This window comes from Panthera leo, chromosome A3 (genome assembly GCF_018350215.1).
Source record: "Panthera leo isolate Ple1 chromosome A3, P.leo_Ple1_pat1.1, whole genome shotgun sequence".
In the NCBI taxonomy this organism is placed as follows: domain Eukaryota; kingdom Metazoa; phylum Chordata; class Mammalia; order Carnivora; family Felidae; genus Panthera; species Panthera leo.
This window is the reverse complement of record NC_056681.1, coordinates 81,231,986-81,248,832: the sequence shown is the minus strand read 5'-3', so window position 1 is coordinate 81,248,832 and position 16,847 is coordinate 81,231,986. Positions and strand designations below refer to the sequence as shown.

Here is a 16,847-nt window from a genome sequence, read left to right as displayed (position 1 = left end):
GCACACCCCAACCTCTCCCAAACAAGGGCTTTTGTAGCCCATAGAACAATGGCGACTATCTTTGGAAATAAGTGTGTGAATAACTCAAATATATTCTGTTATTTTTGCACACTTATTCAGATAGCTTTTATGCTTCTTTTCTAAAGTTAGGTTGCCCAATCATTTAGATGATTTCAGAGGATAATAAAGAGCTTTAAAATAGTGATAAGAATGCCACAAAAATGAACAAGAACTAAGATCCTATGACTCAGAGAATGGGAAATTTATCTGAGGTAGGAATGAGCTTATTGCTGTCAGCTTCCACTGTTTGAAAGTTATTTTATAGAGGATAATGTCTTTGTTCCTTATCCCCACTAAGATTAAGGCAACAAGAAAGTATTACTCAGCCATAAAAATGAATGAGATCTTGCCATTTGCAACAATATGGATGGACCTGAAGGGTATGATGCTAAGTGAAATAAGAGGGAAGACAAATACCCTATGATATCATTTATATATTGAATCTTAAAAAAAAACAAAAAAAAACAGAAACAGACCCCTAAATACAGAGAACAGACTGGTGGTTGCGGGGGTGGGGGATGGGAGATAGGCAAAGTATGTGAAGGGCAATGGGAGGTACAGGATTCCAGTTATGGAATGAGTAAGTCACAGGGATGAAAGGTACAGCATAGGGAATATAGTCAATGGTATTTCGATAGCATTCTATGGTGACAGATGGTGGCTACACTTGTGGTGAGCACAACATAACTTACAGATTTGTCAAATCACTATATTGTACACCTGAAATTAATATAACATTGTGTGTCCACTATACTTCAATTTAAAAAAGGAAAGAAAAAAGACAAGAAAGTAATCATGAAGGAATTACATTAGATACCAATAGAGAGGTCTGTTAAGATACCAGACAGGTATCTTCTCTGAAGAAACAAAACAAAACAAAACAAAAGATCCTGACCCATTACAGCTATCCCAGAGTCAGGGAAGTGAAGTGTCTCTTCATACCTCATCACATTCATCAGCTTCCCAGGGTCTTAAATGCCTCCTTAAGGAACTTTGTAGCTTCTTTTAGCATCTTGGTTTAGTCTCTTTTCATTCTTGCAGCAAGAACATATTAATGCTGAATAGGAGCCCCTCAGTACAGGTAGGCTTCTGCCCTCTTTCCTCTGGGAAGGGAGGACAAATGATCACCACCCCATGTGACATCCTTCAGTACTCAATTCCTATACCACTTTTTTTTTTTCCTAGCCCTCACTGGGTTTATCTTCCAAAGACTTAATTATTGTTATCTCTTTGATTTTATGATGAATGGCAATTCTGACACCCTCTGACCCTAGAAGTAGAGAATTCTTGCCTTTATCTTTGCACTAAGAATTTAAACGCAATGGAATATATGGGCAAAAATAGGTCATTTCTCTTTTGCACATCACCAATTGCAAGATTTCTTTTCATGAAAACCAGTGTATCAATTTTCTATTGAAATACATTTTGTAAAGCATGAAAAAAATTTAATCTTGTGCTCTCTAGCTGTCAGAGAGATGAATGGCTCTTCTATTTCAAAACGGCTGCCAGGGATCATTTCTCTCCTTGGTGAACTGTCAGGCTTCTCTTTATGAATCTGGTACATTATAGGTGGCTAAAGTAGCTTGTCATTGTCAGGAACTGATGCAAACAGTTGTTTCTCTACCTATGGCGTATAATCCTGTTTCCTAGGACTGAAGGATATTGAGTTACAATGTACTTAATGCAGAGAACTGAATACAGTGTGTTTTACATTTAAAAATTATTTTTATTAAGATCAAATTCACATAACATAAAATTAGCCATTGTATTTTTATTTACTTATTTTGAGAGAGAGAGAGAGAATGAGCAGGGGAGGGGCAGAGAGAAGGAGAGAGAATCCCAAGCAGTTCCCACACTGTCAGCACAGAGCCCAATGTGGGGCTCAAACTCACAAATTGTGAGATCATGACCTGAGCCATAATCAAGAATCAGATGCTTAACCCACTGAGCCACCCAGGCGCCCCACATAAAATTAGCCATTTTGAAGCAACCAATTCATTGGCATTTAGTACATTAACAATATTATGCAATCTATATCAGGATCCAAAATATTTTTATTACTCCATAAAGAAATCCCATACCCAACTACCTACAGATTTTGCCAACCACAGTCTGCTTTCTGACTCCGTAAATTCACCTATTCTGGATACGTCATTTAAATGGACTTTTACAGGGTATTGAGGAGGGCAACTTTTGGGATGAGCACTGGGTGTTGTATGGAAACCAATTTGACAATAAACTTCATATATTGAAAAAAAAAAGTAAATGGACTTTTATAATATGTGACCTTTTGTATCTGGCTTCTCTCACTTAACACAATGTTTTCAAGGTTCATCCACACTGTTACATGTATCCAGTACTTCATTCCTTTTTTTATGACTGAATATTGCATTGTATACTATAATTTGTTTATCGATTCATCCATTGATGGATTGTTTCTATCTTGTGGCTATTGTGAATACCTCTACTATGAACATTCATGTAAAAGTATTTGCCTGAGTACCTGTTTTCAATTCTTTTGCATGTATACTGAGGAGTGGAATCGCTAGGTCATATGGTAATTCTGTGTTTAACTGTTTGAGGAGCTGCCAAACTGTTTTCCTACATTTATCTCTGAAAGAGAAAACCTACAGCATTAATGAAATGAACCTGTCTTAGCAGGGAGAGCACAGCCCTCTGAACTTCTGAGAATTCTCTGAAGAATTGAAGGGCACATAGTCATTGGCAGTGGAGTTTGTGTTAGCTAACTCACCTCTGTGCCTAGACAGACAACACCAAAATACACACCGAACAACAGTAAGCACCATCTGCATAAAATATCAGAGAAAGAAATCTTAAATCAGCCCCCAAATCCAGGTAAGCTTTCGCCAGTTGTTTCTTTCAGATGCTTCAATCATTGCAGACCTATTGCCCCTTGGCCACATTGCTACTATAACAAACCTCAAACCCAATTAAGAGAATTGCTTTAAATGAAGAAGCCAATTCTGAGGAGGTTTATTCTTAGAAAATTTTGAAAAAATAGTCTAAGGTTGCCAGGAGTCAGGTTTAGCCACTTCCTTCCTGTCAGCATAAAGATCCACACTTTGAATATTTGACTAATTTTAGCGTATTAATTACCATTTAATTATCACATAGGAAGACATCCCCAAAACCTACTTGGTTGTGGAAAAATTGGGGTAAAGACTAATCTAGTTTGCCTATTGTGGAAATAGACAGGCCTTTTAAAAGTCCATCCCTATGTTCAGTTTTCTGAATGTCCCATAGGCATTCCTTTTGTGATATTGATATTGAAGATGTAGGGGAGCACAAAATGATAACAGCCCACACCCATCCTACAGTGCCAATATAAAAGGCAGCTTTAGGATATCTAACCTCATGACATAGACACAGTTTACCATCCCATGCTTAATCAAGCTGGTCATGGTGTGCAGTGGAATTGCAGCCATGACAGAATTAAGATGGAATAAACTAGAAACAAAAACACTACTCTTTCTTGGAGGTTTTGTTCAAGTTACTAGAGTTGAGACAATGAGCACCCAAAAAATGAGCTCATCCACTGTGGATCTTGCCATGTTGTAATTCAGAATTACTCCTTGGAATCACAAAGCTATTACAGTCTGAGTGGCATGGTTGCCAGAGAATGAATCCTCAGAAAACCCTGGGCAGTCCGAGTCAGAAGAGCGGCTCCTTGGCTGCTAATCCACTATGTCTATAATAGTTCAGCCTGATCACTGACATTACGCAGCCTGAGTCACATGCTCTTGGAGATTACGTCAACTCTAACTAAAAAGGTCAGAAGGGGACAGGGAGGCAGGGCAGTTTGGGGTTGTGCAGATGCACTCTTTGGTCAGATGGCAAAGGAACATATTAGGGAGAACAGGCTTTGTGGGGTCTCCTTTCCTCACACAGAAGAAGCCCTCTGTCAGGAAGGCTCACAATTTCCTTAAAGTAATGAGTATGCCTATGAAGAAGCAAACTGTCCCTAAAGTAGAATTGTTGGACCCAGTCATGCATAACTGGTGGTAGTAGGCAGGAGACAGCCTGACACTTCAGGCCTCAATAATATTCGGATTTTGGCTCATAGAAGAATTTGTGTTAAAATTTTACGTTAGTTAAACCCCTAAAGATTGATTAACATTTTCCAAGGACAAGAGAAATCATTTTTTATATGAGAGTCCATATTCATTTCTCCGCAATTTATCTTCTTGAGCTATTACAAAATTCTTAACATATTAAGCTACTCTTGATATTTTTTTTAAACAATCTCAAGAAATGCATTTGATCCTGGGTAATAACTCACAGCAATATTTTTGGATGATGCCTGGGTGCACTGCTTAGTAAACTGAGTCCAGGCTGCACATTATATTAGAGACCATCAGGTGATGTCCTTTCAGCTGGCACACAGGGCCCTTCCTGCCAGAGTGGAGGGCAAGTTCTTGGTAAACGTGCAAGGCTCATATGACTAATGAGAGTTGGTTTGGCCCTTAGTGAGATCTGAAGTCCCATTAAACCAAAATAGGAATCAGGGTGTCACTTCAACCTTGTGAAAGCTCCAAGAACTATTCCTATCTTCAGTACAGAGAAAATGAATTACAGAACCCCAATGAAAACAAAAACCCATAAATGTTGCCATAGCCACCTCATCCTACATTCCGATCCCAGCAGAATTACCAGAGGAATTTTGTGGAAGGGAAGTTGGGTTTCTTCAGTATTGATTTCAAAATGTCAGAGAGAGATTTCAGCTTCCATTAGTAAACTCCTATCTAGCCACTAGACATAGAAGCTATTTCTGTAACTTATGTATTCCTAGCTTCCCAGTGTATGACTACAGTGGAAATTATCCTTCCATTTTATACCAAAATTATGACAGCCTTCTATCCTACCAGCCTATTTGCTAGGAAGTCACCTCTCTCAAAGTGCTTTCAATTATATCTGAAACCTTTAAATGAAGGTAAATGATTTTTACTCCTTATTTATAAAACTCTAAAATAGAGCTTTCCTATACATCCCCTCTGGCCTTCTCACTACACTGCTTTGACTTTCAGGAAAGTTTGGCTGTCATGGGCTCAGTTCTTCCCAGTGTTGTCCCCCTATCAGCTTCAGGAAAGAGAAAATATTTTCCTTTGGGCCAAAGGGAGCATCTTGATCGTGCCTCCTGCTTTTTGGTGTGGACAAAAGCAGATACAATGCCTTTCCAGCCTAGGAGTTCCTCAAACTCTGATTATTTCCCTCTCTGAGCTGCTGTTGTCTGCTGCCATTCCTGACAAGCACAGAAACTTGTTTTTACTGCAGCCTTGGGGAGAGCTCGCTGCCAGTGTTAGCCTGCTTGAAGCTTCTCCATACCTCAAAGTCCAGGACCAAATAGATGTCTGATTCAGAGAGTCAGGGAAGTCCTTCCTTCCACAGTCCATGGCTTCAATTTATTTCCTACATGGGGATTATCCAGTTCCCAGGATGATTTATAGTGGGCACATTCATTTTCTAAAAAGAAAAACATACTTCCACCCAACCATTGAGTCCAACAGGTGCCCCTTGACCCAATAATACAAAGTACTATAATACTGGCCTTTATCACAAAGTCGGGTGTAGTCTCTTGTACCATTTCTTAGGTACAGAGATCTCTACGTGCATTAATGCATCAGTGAGGGTTCAGCATAGGTCTGGAAAAGGACAGCTACTACATGAAGGTAATTGAGGGAGGTTAGTAAAGGCACTATTCACAAGGTATGAGTAGGGTTTACAGAAATCAACAGGGGTTAATGCAGTGTCTGGGAGTTAACAACAATGGGGGGTTATTGCTGCCCATACATCTGAAGTGAGAAAGGAAGAGTGTGTTTCCTAAAACCCAGAAGGAATATGGAGAGAGCTATCTGACCAGAGTGGTAGCCCTGAACACCCTGGTAGAGAGAGAGCAAGGGAGATGGGGAGTAAATAACCTCACTCTTCTCTGTCTTCCAGAATCCTGCTCGGTGCCTATCACTACCACCCCATTCACCAAACCCAGTGCTAGCCAGAAGGCAAGGGGGTTGGTTGCTGTGGTCCATAAAGGTCAGCTTCCCAGCACCAGAGCAGGGCAGAGAAGGATAAAAATTAGATTTAAAGAGGCAAAAGAAGCAAAACTACCCATTGTGAAACTCAAGTGCTTTAATTTTTTTCTCTAAGTTTATTTCTTAAAAGTTGTAAGACCTGTTGTAACATTAGTGTGAGGGTTCTATTACTAGATTCGCCTGATGTTTACCTCTTGATTTTAAAAGCTTTAACCAAAACAAACAAACAAAATAAATAAATAAAATAAAAATAAAAAAATAAAAGCTTTAACTATATGCCCCCTAAGTCACTGCTATCCAAAACCTAAGTTGCCTGGTCATTTTTGTTGATCTCTACTCAGCAGGAGCCCTTTCTCTTCAAATATTTTATTAATTCTCTGTCCTTCTGAATCTCTCTCGTGATTTCCTTAAGGTGCAGCAGCTAAAGCTTCATACCTTATTCTAGAAGCATGCAAACTCAGATAATAATAGGAAATATACTAAATAAGGAGAACTTGAAGAACAGTAAAACTAAAATAAAATTTAGATAAATAGAAATTATAGCAGTATTGGAAATTAGAACAATTTAGAGGTGGTTAGGAATTAGTAGATATTAACACGAAATAGACCATAAAACCGAAATTCATAGCAGGCGTTGGGGTACAAGTTTCCATAAGCTTTAATATATTTTTGATGACTTGATATTGATCCTATTTTAGGGGGACTATTTTGCATAGCGTAATCAAATAGCTCTCGTGACTAGATAGGACTCTAGCCTCCAAATGCAATTCCAAATGTGATAATACCAACAAAGCCTGAAAGGGGTGGGAATGAGGATGAAGATGGAAGAGAAAAAGGCAGGTAAATCTTCCATTCTGTGTGAGAATGAGCACCTGTTAATTTTTGTTAATATAAATATGTAAGCATAGATATGTAAGGATCATCATTAACCATATAAAGATGGAAATCAGAACTTTCAAAACACTGGAAAGGGCAGAAAAAGAATAACAAAACTGTACCATCTAGCAAAAATCATGAAAGGAAAAAATATGCAACAAGAAAACATAAGTTGGAAACATAAAATATGACAGGCCTACCACATTCTTCCTCATCACCCATCTGGAATTTTTCTTTGACTCCTCTCTCACTTACCATGTCAGTGTGACTGACTCACTTGATCTTTCCTTGGAAAAATCTCTTGTGTCTGATCACTTCAATTCCCATGCCCACACCTCTCATATCCTTGTCCTGTACTAATGCTAATGTTCAAGCACAACATATCCTACCTTAGCCTCACCGCAGCAATTAGCGCAATCTACATAAAACATAATATCACACCCCTACTCAGGGCTCCCCATTCATTACCATCTACCCTTCTTACCTGATTTTCAAGGCCTTCTATGATATGACCCATCTGTGTTTCATCAATTCTAAGACCTATTCTTAAAATATATTAAAACATCTCTGAAATCAGAGTGCATGTTGTAATGAATGGCAATCTTGGCATCTTAGATTCAATGAAATACGGTTATTTTCTCAGTTCTTGGCTTGCTATGGGACACCTCTGTTCTAGAAAACAGGACCTCTCACTTTGCTGTGCTATCACTCATTCTGTCAAATGAGTGGCAGAAATGTCAAGCTTCTTAACCAGTTGGTTAAGCTCCAAATTTTTGTTCAGGGATTTCCCTCTGTCAGGGTATCCCTCTCCCTGGCCTCCTTTCCTATATGGGCCCATCTTTCAGACCGAGCTCAAAGGCAGCTCAAAGAGTGCTTTGTTCACTACCTCAGCTGGAAGCAACCTTCCCTTGGAATCCTCCCAGTTCCTTCTTTGTAACTCTAGCAACTCTTATCACATGGTTCCTTTTAGTTTACATACTTGGATACATATTTGGTCTGTACACAGGACTCCTAGAGTCCTGCAAATTGCTTGTGAAGGCAGCTACAATTGTGACATTCTGTGAAAGAACATAAATTTGCTTCACTAATGCAATCCAGGATATTCAGTTTCTTTAAAATCTGTGAAGTACTGCCATTCCAGAACTCAAGAAGAGCCTTGTTTTGAACTGCCCTCTACAGGTAGTATATCATCAGTGAGCCAGAGAGAGGCCTAAGACCATGGATCAGCAACACATGCTGGAAGACACTCAGATGGGATGGAGAACTGCTAGGGGTAGCTGCCCAACTGGCAGGACTCACTGGCCCTATTCCTGGCAGTAGCCTTTGGAAAGGTCAAGCTCTGAAAAATCATGTTGCTTAGAGATTGTCAGTCCTCTCCACTCTTTATCCTCACATGAGCCATGATGTGGATCCAAGATGGGGCCAGGTGGAGGACTCTTGGTTTTTCAATTTACCCTTCCCTCCAGAAATCCAGACTGGACTGGAAGTCCAAGAACTCTGTTACCTCAATAGGTACCTACAGGGAGACACTGAACATAACCCAGCCCTGTCTGAGGGTATAGCCTGGGAAAGAGGGCTAATGTTCACACCATCATCTGCAACAGATTCTTCTCCATCACAGCTAATTTTAAACTCTCTGAAGTTATGTAAATACATCTTTGTTGTAATATATTACAAGCCTTTCTCTAAGAAAACTTTCGTGGCCACAAGATGATAAAAATCTGCTCAAATGCCCTCTTGCTACTGATGTGCCATTCTGTGGCTACATTTAAAATGACTTGTGAAATTTCCTGCTGAGTTCTGCTTCCTAAGACTAGTGTCATTTTCTAAAAGGCCTCCCACTTAACCAGCTTTCCATGGGTAACCTCTTCAGCCTCAGTCTCGACCAACAGAGGGGGTTGGTTAGAGAAGCTTGAGGTTTCCGCCAGCTTCTACATTCTGACATCTGTTCAGTACTCTACGTAGCTCATTTCCCCTGCACTGGTTTGCATGAATGAGTATGAAACTCACTTTTCTGAAACAAAATGGTTGGCATGTTCCTTGAAAGCTTTCTATAAGATGTTATTGCTTTCCAATGGCTTCACACCAGAAGGCCTTACATAAAAGTCACAATTGTAGATCTGATTTCACCAAAAGAAATCATTTTAAGAATTTTTTTACTCATTGAAAGAGTCATTATTATAGAAAATGTAGACAATATAGAATGTTAAAAAAAAAGAGGTAAAAATTGCTTCAACTGTGACATTTTTAACACTATGGCATGTATCCTTATAAGTTTTCCTTGTATATATAGTCATGATTTTTTCAAAAATATTTGATATAGAATTGAAATCACACTTTACAAACTTTTTTTAAGCTTGTTCTTATTCTTTAATGATAAATGATTAACATTTTCCTTTGTTATTATGCAACAGTTAACTGCGTGGACTCTGGAGGTAGCCTGTCTGAATTTGAATCCTGGCCCTGTTGTCACTTACTAATTGTGTGACCCTTGGGCATGTCATTTAAGTGAAATATGTATTTCAGATTCCTCATTGGTAAATGGGGATAATAATATTTACTTCACAGAGTTGTGAATATTTAAGTGAGTCAGCATTTGCCGAGAACTTAGAACAGTGCCTGACAGGTAGTACGGGCTTTATAAGGCTAGCTACAACTACTATGACTACTACTACAATTTTGCTACAACATCATTTTAAAGACTGGATAGGATTGCATTTTGGGGGATATAGCATAATGTATTTAGTCAAGGTCCATTGCTGGGTAGAGTGTTCTACTTTTTGGTATTTTGAGCAATACTGCAAACAGACATCTTTCTTCCACTGCATTTGTAACAGGACAGACTATACATCAAGCAGGGAAGGAGTATAGATAGTGATGGGAAATGGAAGTACTATCTTTTACTTTCTTGGTTTTGAGCTTGGTTGGAGAGGCAGATGTCACCAGTATTTCACTTTTGCCTGGAAGACTGCTGCTGAGAAACTACTCAGACTTTATGGCTCCACCCAGTCAAATAGCAGATTGTCCTTCCCAGATTGAATCACTAGTAATCATATCCTCAGATTCTGATAGAAGGGTCCTTAGCCAGCCATGTCATATACTTTTAGTTCCTCATGCAACAGCTGTCATAGAATTTCTCAGCCCTGGGGGTTCAGCTCCAAGGAAGCCTTGGAGGACACTCACTGAACTCAGTGAGCCCCTGGAGCCTCCCTCTCTTCTAGGCTGGTGCATGAGATCCTGTTAGAGATGCTTCTGCTCTCATTTAGAGTTTGATTCCTGTGGCCTTTCTCCCAACACTACTGGGGACAAGTGGAAGGGGCCTTTTTCTGAATCCTGATCCCCTGCCCTTTCTAATGGGAATGGTTATGGTGCATTCTGATAAAATAGGAATAGTATCCTCTCTACAGGTTGAGAGAATTATAGACTTAGAGGTATTACATGGCTTCATGGAACAACCTTATGCAACAAAGCTATGCCAGTGCAGATGAACACTGGCAACAGCCGGCTCCTCCTAAGAGGACAGTGACTCATAAGATCATCTTCATGAAACTGCACAGGGTGGCATGTCAAATGCCTGCTTATTACTATCTCTCTGTTAAATGTTATCACCAACAAAACCACCTACTTGGCGCTCAGCTTCTCCTAAAAGTTCATAACATACCATATTCCAAAAGACTCACAACTTCTTGATTTCTGCCTTTATTATCTCCTGGGTTCTCTTGAAGGTATTATCTCCTAGCTTCCCTGGAAAGTTCTACCCACCTGCTACTCCCATGGGTTCTGGAGAAATACACTACGTTGAGAATTCACTTAATACATGGAGACAGGAGAGCTCTCCCATAACCTCAACCATCTCCAATCAACTGGACATTTAACCTGGAGCCAGAGTTCTATGTCTCTTCCAGTAGGTAGACACTTTCTTAGAATACAAGGACGAGGACACTGATGCTAAATAGAAATAGTGGCAAAAATGGGTAAAATTAGTCTATACTTTTAGAAGTCAGAAATCGGGTCAGGAAAGTAGGGGGAAAGAGGGCAAGGGAGACTTCTAGGAGGCTGGTAACATAGTCTGGTAACATAATTTGGACCTGGGTGCTGATTACATGGATGTGTTCATTTTGTGCAAATTTAATGAACTGTACACTTGAGATAAGTGTGCTTTTTGTGTGTGTGTTGTATTTCAATAAAAAAATTTCACCTGGGTAGTTCAGTTGGCTAAGCATCTAACTCTTGATTTTGGCTCAGGTTGTGATCTCAGGGTTCATGAGTTCGAGCCTGGTGTCGGCTCCACAATGACAGGGCAGAGCCAGCTTGGGATTCTCTCTCTCTCTCTCTTTCACAATAAATAAATAAACTTAAAAAATTTCAGTAGAGGATATCCATAAACTGGATTAAATATGGAATATTCACCTCTTAGGACTAGTGATTCTTTCCTATGACTACCAGATTTAGCAGATAAAAATACAGGATGCCTCACTAAACTTCAATTTCAGACAGAAAACAAATAATTTTTTAGCACAAGTATGTCCCATGCAATATTTGAGATATGTTTATACTAAAAAAGTATTCATTGCCTATGTGAAATTCAAATATAGCTAATCACCCTGTATTTTATCTGGCAACCCTAATCTTAAATCATCTAAGTATGTTTTATCTTTGATGTAATGAGCAAGTGAGAAAAGGATATATATTAAGGATATGTAGTCTTAGATAGAAATATTGAAATGTATAAATAAATTATAGGAGACAGAAATGAGAAAATAAGTGCTCTAGTTTTTCACTTACTCCATTCCTCCTTCAATTAATACCCCTCTTCTGTTTTCAGGTCCTCATTCCCACTTTCGTGTCAATGAAGAGAACAGAAATAAGATAAGCCAGAGAAATAAGGTAGTGCCAAAATCATTCACACTTCCATTTACTGAGTTTGAATTTGCAACTCTGTTGGTGTTTCTGAACATTCAGTCCTGATTTGTCTATGTTCTTGTTTCTTATTTTTTATTGAACTGTTTTCCCTCTGTTTTCCTCTTTTTCAGAACTCTGTAACCTCTGCCCCATTGGAAGTTGAACCCTTCCCAATATAAGCAGTGTTTTTCCTGCCTTTTCTTATCTTTAGGTTTCATAGGCTAAACCTGAAAACTATTTGTTGTTGATCTCAGAAAGGTCATTTTTCCCTTTTCTCTCTCCAGAAACGTTAACTAATATGTAGCTGGTACATTTCAACTATGGTTCTCACACAGTTAGTAGATTTGAACCAAGTTTTCAGAATTCCATCTCCCCTTTCTTTCCTATACTTCCCACTCTTAAGGGTGAAGAAATTCCAGCACAAATTATTTAGTACAACTAGGCTGTGTCAGTAAATGGAATCAAGTCTCAAAGGTTTTGTGCTTTGATATATTTTCAGTACATAGAAATGGTGGCAATAAAATGAAATTATTTTCTGCATCCACAAAGACTTCCAAGTCATGATTCTGTAATACCAAGAGTGTTACCACTTTATTTGGAGTAAAATTCTTAAGTCAAAAATGATTGTAATATCCTTTCATTTAAGCAATAACTACATCTCCTAAAATACTTGAGGGGAGGTAGAAAGGGGGAAGATGGAAGTTGCATCCACATCAAGGACAGGTGATATTGTGTTTCAACAGCCCACTTTTGAAACCGTTGTTCTAAATGGTGGCCAATTCTTTCAAAAGTTAGTGGTTTTCTGCAATGTTGTCAACTAATGTGTATTTCTTTTTTTTTTTCTCCCCCTCCCTGCCCTCAACTAATGTGTATTTCTTTTTTTTTTTTTAATGTTTATTTATTTTTGAGAGAGACAGAGACAGAATGCAAGTGGGTTAGGGGCAGAGAGAGAAGGAGACACAGAATCCAAAGCAGGCTCCAGGCTCTGAGCTGTCAGCATAGAGCCCGACATGGGGCTCAAACTCACAAGCTGTGAGATCATGACCTGAGCCAAAGTCGGACACTCAACTGACTGAACCACCCAGGTGCCCCACTAATGTGTATTTCTGATTGAACCACTTCACTCGTCATCGATCCAGTCATTTCTAAATGACTCCAGGGAACACTTTTCACTGTTTTTCATACAATTGATTGAAATAACTGGTTATCCTGTTGTCATGGAGACTATGCATATATATATATATATATATATATATATATATATATATATACACATGTATGTGTATATATGTATATGTATATATATACATTATTCCTGTGTTAATGAGTATTACTGTTATCAATTACCTTTGCTGAGAGAGTGGGGAGGTAGGAGGAGGGCAGAATGATGAAACCCAGTATATGCAGAGAATTTAAAAATACACAGAGACAAATTAGTATGAAAGTATCATGAACACAAAAAAAAGCACTAATTTTTATGGAACAGTATTAGCATAGATACATAAATCAAGTAGCTCTGGACTTTTCAGGACACTTTGTGCGCATTACTGAAAAGGTCCATTAATCAATAAATGACTTAAACAATTGTGGAATCTTTAATAGCTCTAATAGTTCCCGTGCAAATGCAATAATGACATTTAGCACCTAAATAAGTTGCAGGAATGTGCTGGGTTACCACTTACTTACTAACTACTTGCTTTTTTGTCCCTAACATTTCTGTAACATTCAAAAGTCTCCAAAATCTGTCCCCACTTACTTTTCCAACCTTATCTCCTACAACTCCTTCAATTATTTCCGATCAGGTCTCTTTATTAGCTTCTAGATCAGTGTCTCTATACCCAGGAGGCTGCCGGAATATCACCTTACTCACTTCCTCCCTGCCCATCCAAATCATCTTTCACTGTCCAGGTCCAGCTCAAAACCCACCACTCCCATTAAATTAACTGCCTTCTCTAGCTCACAGCCATCTTTCCTTTTGCCTGGCTATATTATTAAATTATTGTCTATACCACTAATGTATTTTTTTACATACTAGCTTGTACCATCTTCTGCAGTATTTTCTTAGAGTTATTTAATATGCATAAGTATATGAACATACTTTTGTAAACTATAAAGAACCATACCATTGTATATAGATTATTGTCTTCATTACTAGTTTATAGCCTTCCTGAGATGGAGATTGCACATACATTTTCACATGACATCTAGGAGAGCAGGTCATACTCCATGGCCCCTCAGTAAATATTTTCTGATGAATAAATGCATGGAAAGCCACTGCTTTTGGAGTGGAGATAAACTACCAAAGTTTGCATTTACCCCTTGTTAACTGTCTGAATTTGAACTATTTAATCTCTGTGCTTCAATTTCCTTATCCATACAATAGGGATAATAGAAATATTTACTTCATAGAGTTGCTTTGAGAATTAAATGAATTTATACATGTAAAGTGCCTAAAATAGCTTGTGTAGCACATAGCAAGTACTTGATAAATATCAGCTTTCTAATGAATGAACGAAACAGAATGGATTATGATGAAAATCTAGAGAAAACAATGGCTACTTTTGTTATTCCTCGATCTATGATTATAAAATTATACATAGTACATAACAATGTTAAGAGAAATTAGTATATCTCTAAGATATAAGCCATGATGATTTATTTCTGGAGAGAGTTTCAGAATGAAGTTTGTATTCTATATGATTGACCTTTTTTTTTAATAATTTCCACAGTGGTTAACATACAGTGTTGTAATAGTTTCAGGTGTACAATATAGTGATTAAACAATTCCATATATTTCTCAGAGCTCATCATAAGTGCACTCTTAATCCCCTTACCTGTTTCACCCACCCCATCACCTACCTCCCCTCTGGTAATGCTCTGTTCTCTACAGTTTGGAGTCTGTTTCTTGTCTCTTTTTTTTCCCCCGTTGTTCATTTGTTTTGTCTCTTAAATTCTACATACTAGTGAAATTATATGGTATTTGTCTTTCTCTGACTGGCTTATTTTTCTTAGCATTATACTCTGTAGCTCCATCCATGTTGTTGCAAATGGCAAGATTTCATTCTTTTTTATGGGTGAGTAATATTCCTGTGTGTGTGTGTGTGTGTGTGTGTGTGTGTGTGTGTGTGTGTACCACATCTTCTTTATCCATTCATCTATTGATGGACACTTGGGCTGCCTCCATACTTTAGCTATTGTAAATAATGCTGCAATAAACATAGGGGTGCATATATCCCTTCAAATTAGTGTTTTTGTATTCTTTGGGTAAATATGGAGAAGCGTGATTTCTGGATCATAGGGTAGTTCTGTTTTAATTTTTTGAGGAACCTCCATACTGTTTTCCACAGTGGCTGCACTAGTTTTCATTCCCACCAACACTCCACAAGGATTCTTTCTTCTCCACATGCTCGCCAACACTTGTTGTTTCTTGTGTTGTTGATTTCAGTCATTCTGACAGGTGTAAGGTGACAGCTTATTGTAGTTTTGATGATGAGTGATGTTGAGCATCTTTTCACGTGTCTGCTAGCCACCTGGATGTTGTCTTTGGAGAAATTTCTGTTCATGTCTTCTGCCTATTTTTAACTGTGTTATTTGTAGTTTTTTAGTGTTACATAAATTCTTTCATATTTTGGACACTAACATTTTGTCAGATATGTCATTTGCAAATATCTTATCCCATTCAGTAGATTGTCTTTTAGTTTTGTTGCTTGTTTCCTTTGCCGTATAGAGGCTTTTTATTTTGATGTGGTCCCAATAGTTTATTTTTGCTTTTGTTTCCTTTGCCTCAGGAGACATATCTAGAAAGATGTTCTTATGGCCAATGTCATAGAAATTGCTGCCTATGTTTTCTTCTAGGATAGTTATGGTTGCAGATATCACATTCAGGTCTTTAATCCATTTTGAGTTTATTTTTGTGTATAGTGTAATAAAGTGATCCAGTTTCATTCTTTTTTGCATGTAGCTGTCCAGTTTTCACATTTCTAGGCCTTCTATTGTGTTCTATTGATGTGTGTATCTACTTTTGTCCCCAAACCATACTGTTTTGATTACTAAAGCATCATAATATAACTTTAAGTCTGGAATTATGATACCTCCAGTTTTGTTTTTCTTTTTTCAAGATTGGTTTGGCTATTTGGAGTCAGTTTTGGTTCCATACAAACTGTAGGTTTGTTCTAGTTCTGTGAAAGATGCTATTGGTATTTTGATAGGGACTATTAAATCTGTAGATTGTTCTGTAGTATGGACATTTAAAAAATATTGGGTCTTCCAATCCATGAACATGAATTGTCTTTCCATTTCTTGTCATCTTTAATTTCTTTCATCAATGTGTTATACTTTTTATAGTACAGAACTTTCACCTCTTTGGTTAAGTTTATTCCTAGGTATTTAATTATTTTTAGTGCAATTATAAGTGGAATTATTTTCTTAATTTCTCTTTCTGCTACTTCATTATTAGTGTATAGAAATGCAACAGATTTTTGTACATTGATTTTTGTATCCTGCCATCTCGCTGAATTCATTTATCAGTTCTAGCAGTTTTTTGGTGGAGTCTTTAGGGTTTTCTATATACAGTATCATGTCATCTGCAAAGAGTGAAAGATTTACTTACTCCTTACCAATTTGGGTGCTTTTTATTTCTTTTTATTATCTGATTGTTGTGGCTAGGACTTCCAGTACTATGTTGAATAAAAGTGGTGAGAGTGGACATCTTAGTCTTCTTCCTGACCTTAGGGGAGAAGCTCTGTATTTCCCCATTGAGTATGATGTTTGCTGTGGGTTTTTTATATAAGGTTATTATTATGTTAAGGTATATTCCCTCTAAACCTACTTTGTTGAGAGGTTTTATCATGAATGGATGTTGTACTTTGTCAAATGCTTTTGCTGCATCTTATCAAATGATCATATGGGTTTTATCCTTTCTCTTATTGATATGATGTATCACATTGATTGATTTGTGAATAT

The 16,847-nt window shown here is 37.9% G+C and overlaps 1 long non-coding RNA gene across 2 annotated transcripts in view; it reads left to right on the top strand.

Moving 5' to 3' along the window:
* Positions 1–16,847, top strand: part of LOC122216115 — a 176,259-nt gene that overhangs the window by 125,203 nt on the left and 34,209 nt on the right. For both annotated transcript variants that reach the window (XR_006200713.1, XR_006200712.1), the window contains exon 3: positions 11,809–11,870. This is a non-coding gene — a long non-coding RNA (uncharacterized LOC122216115). The remainder of the gene's footprint in view (positions 1–11,808; positions 11,871–16,847) is intronic.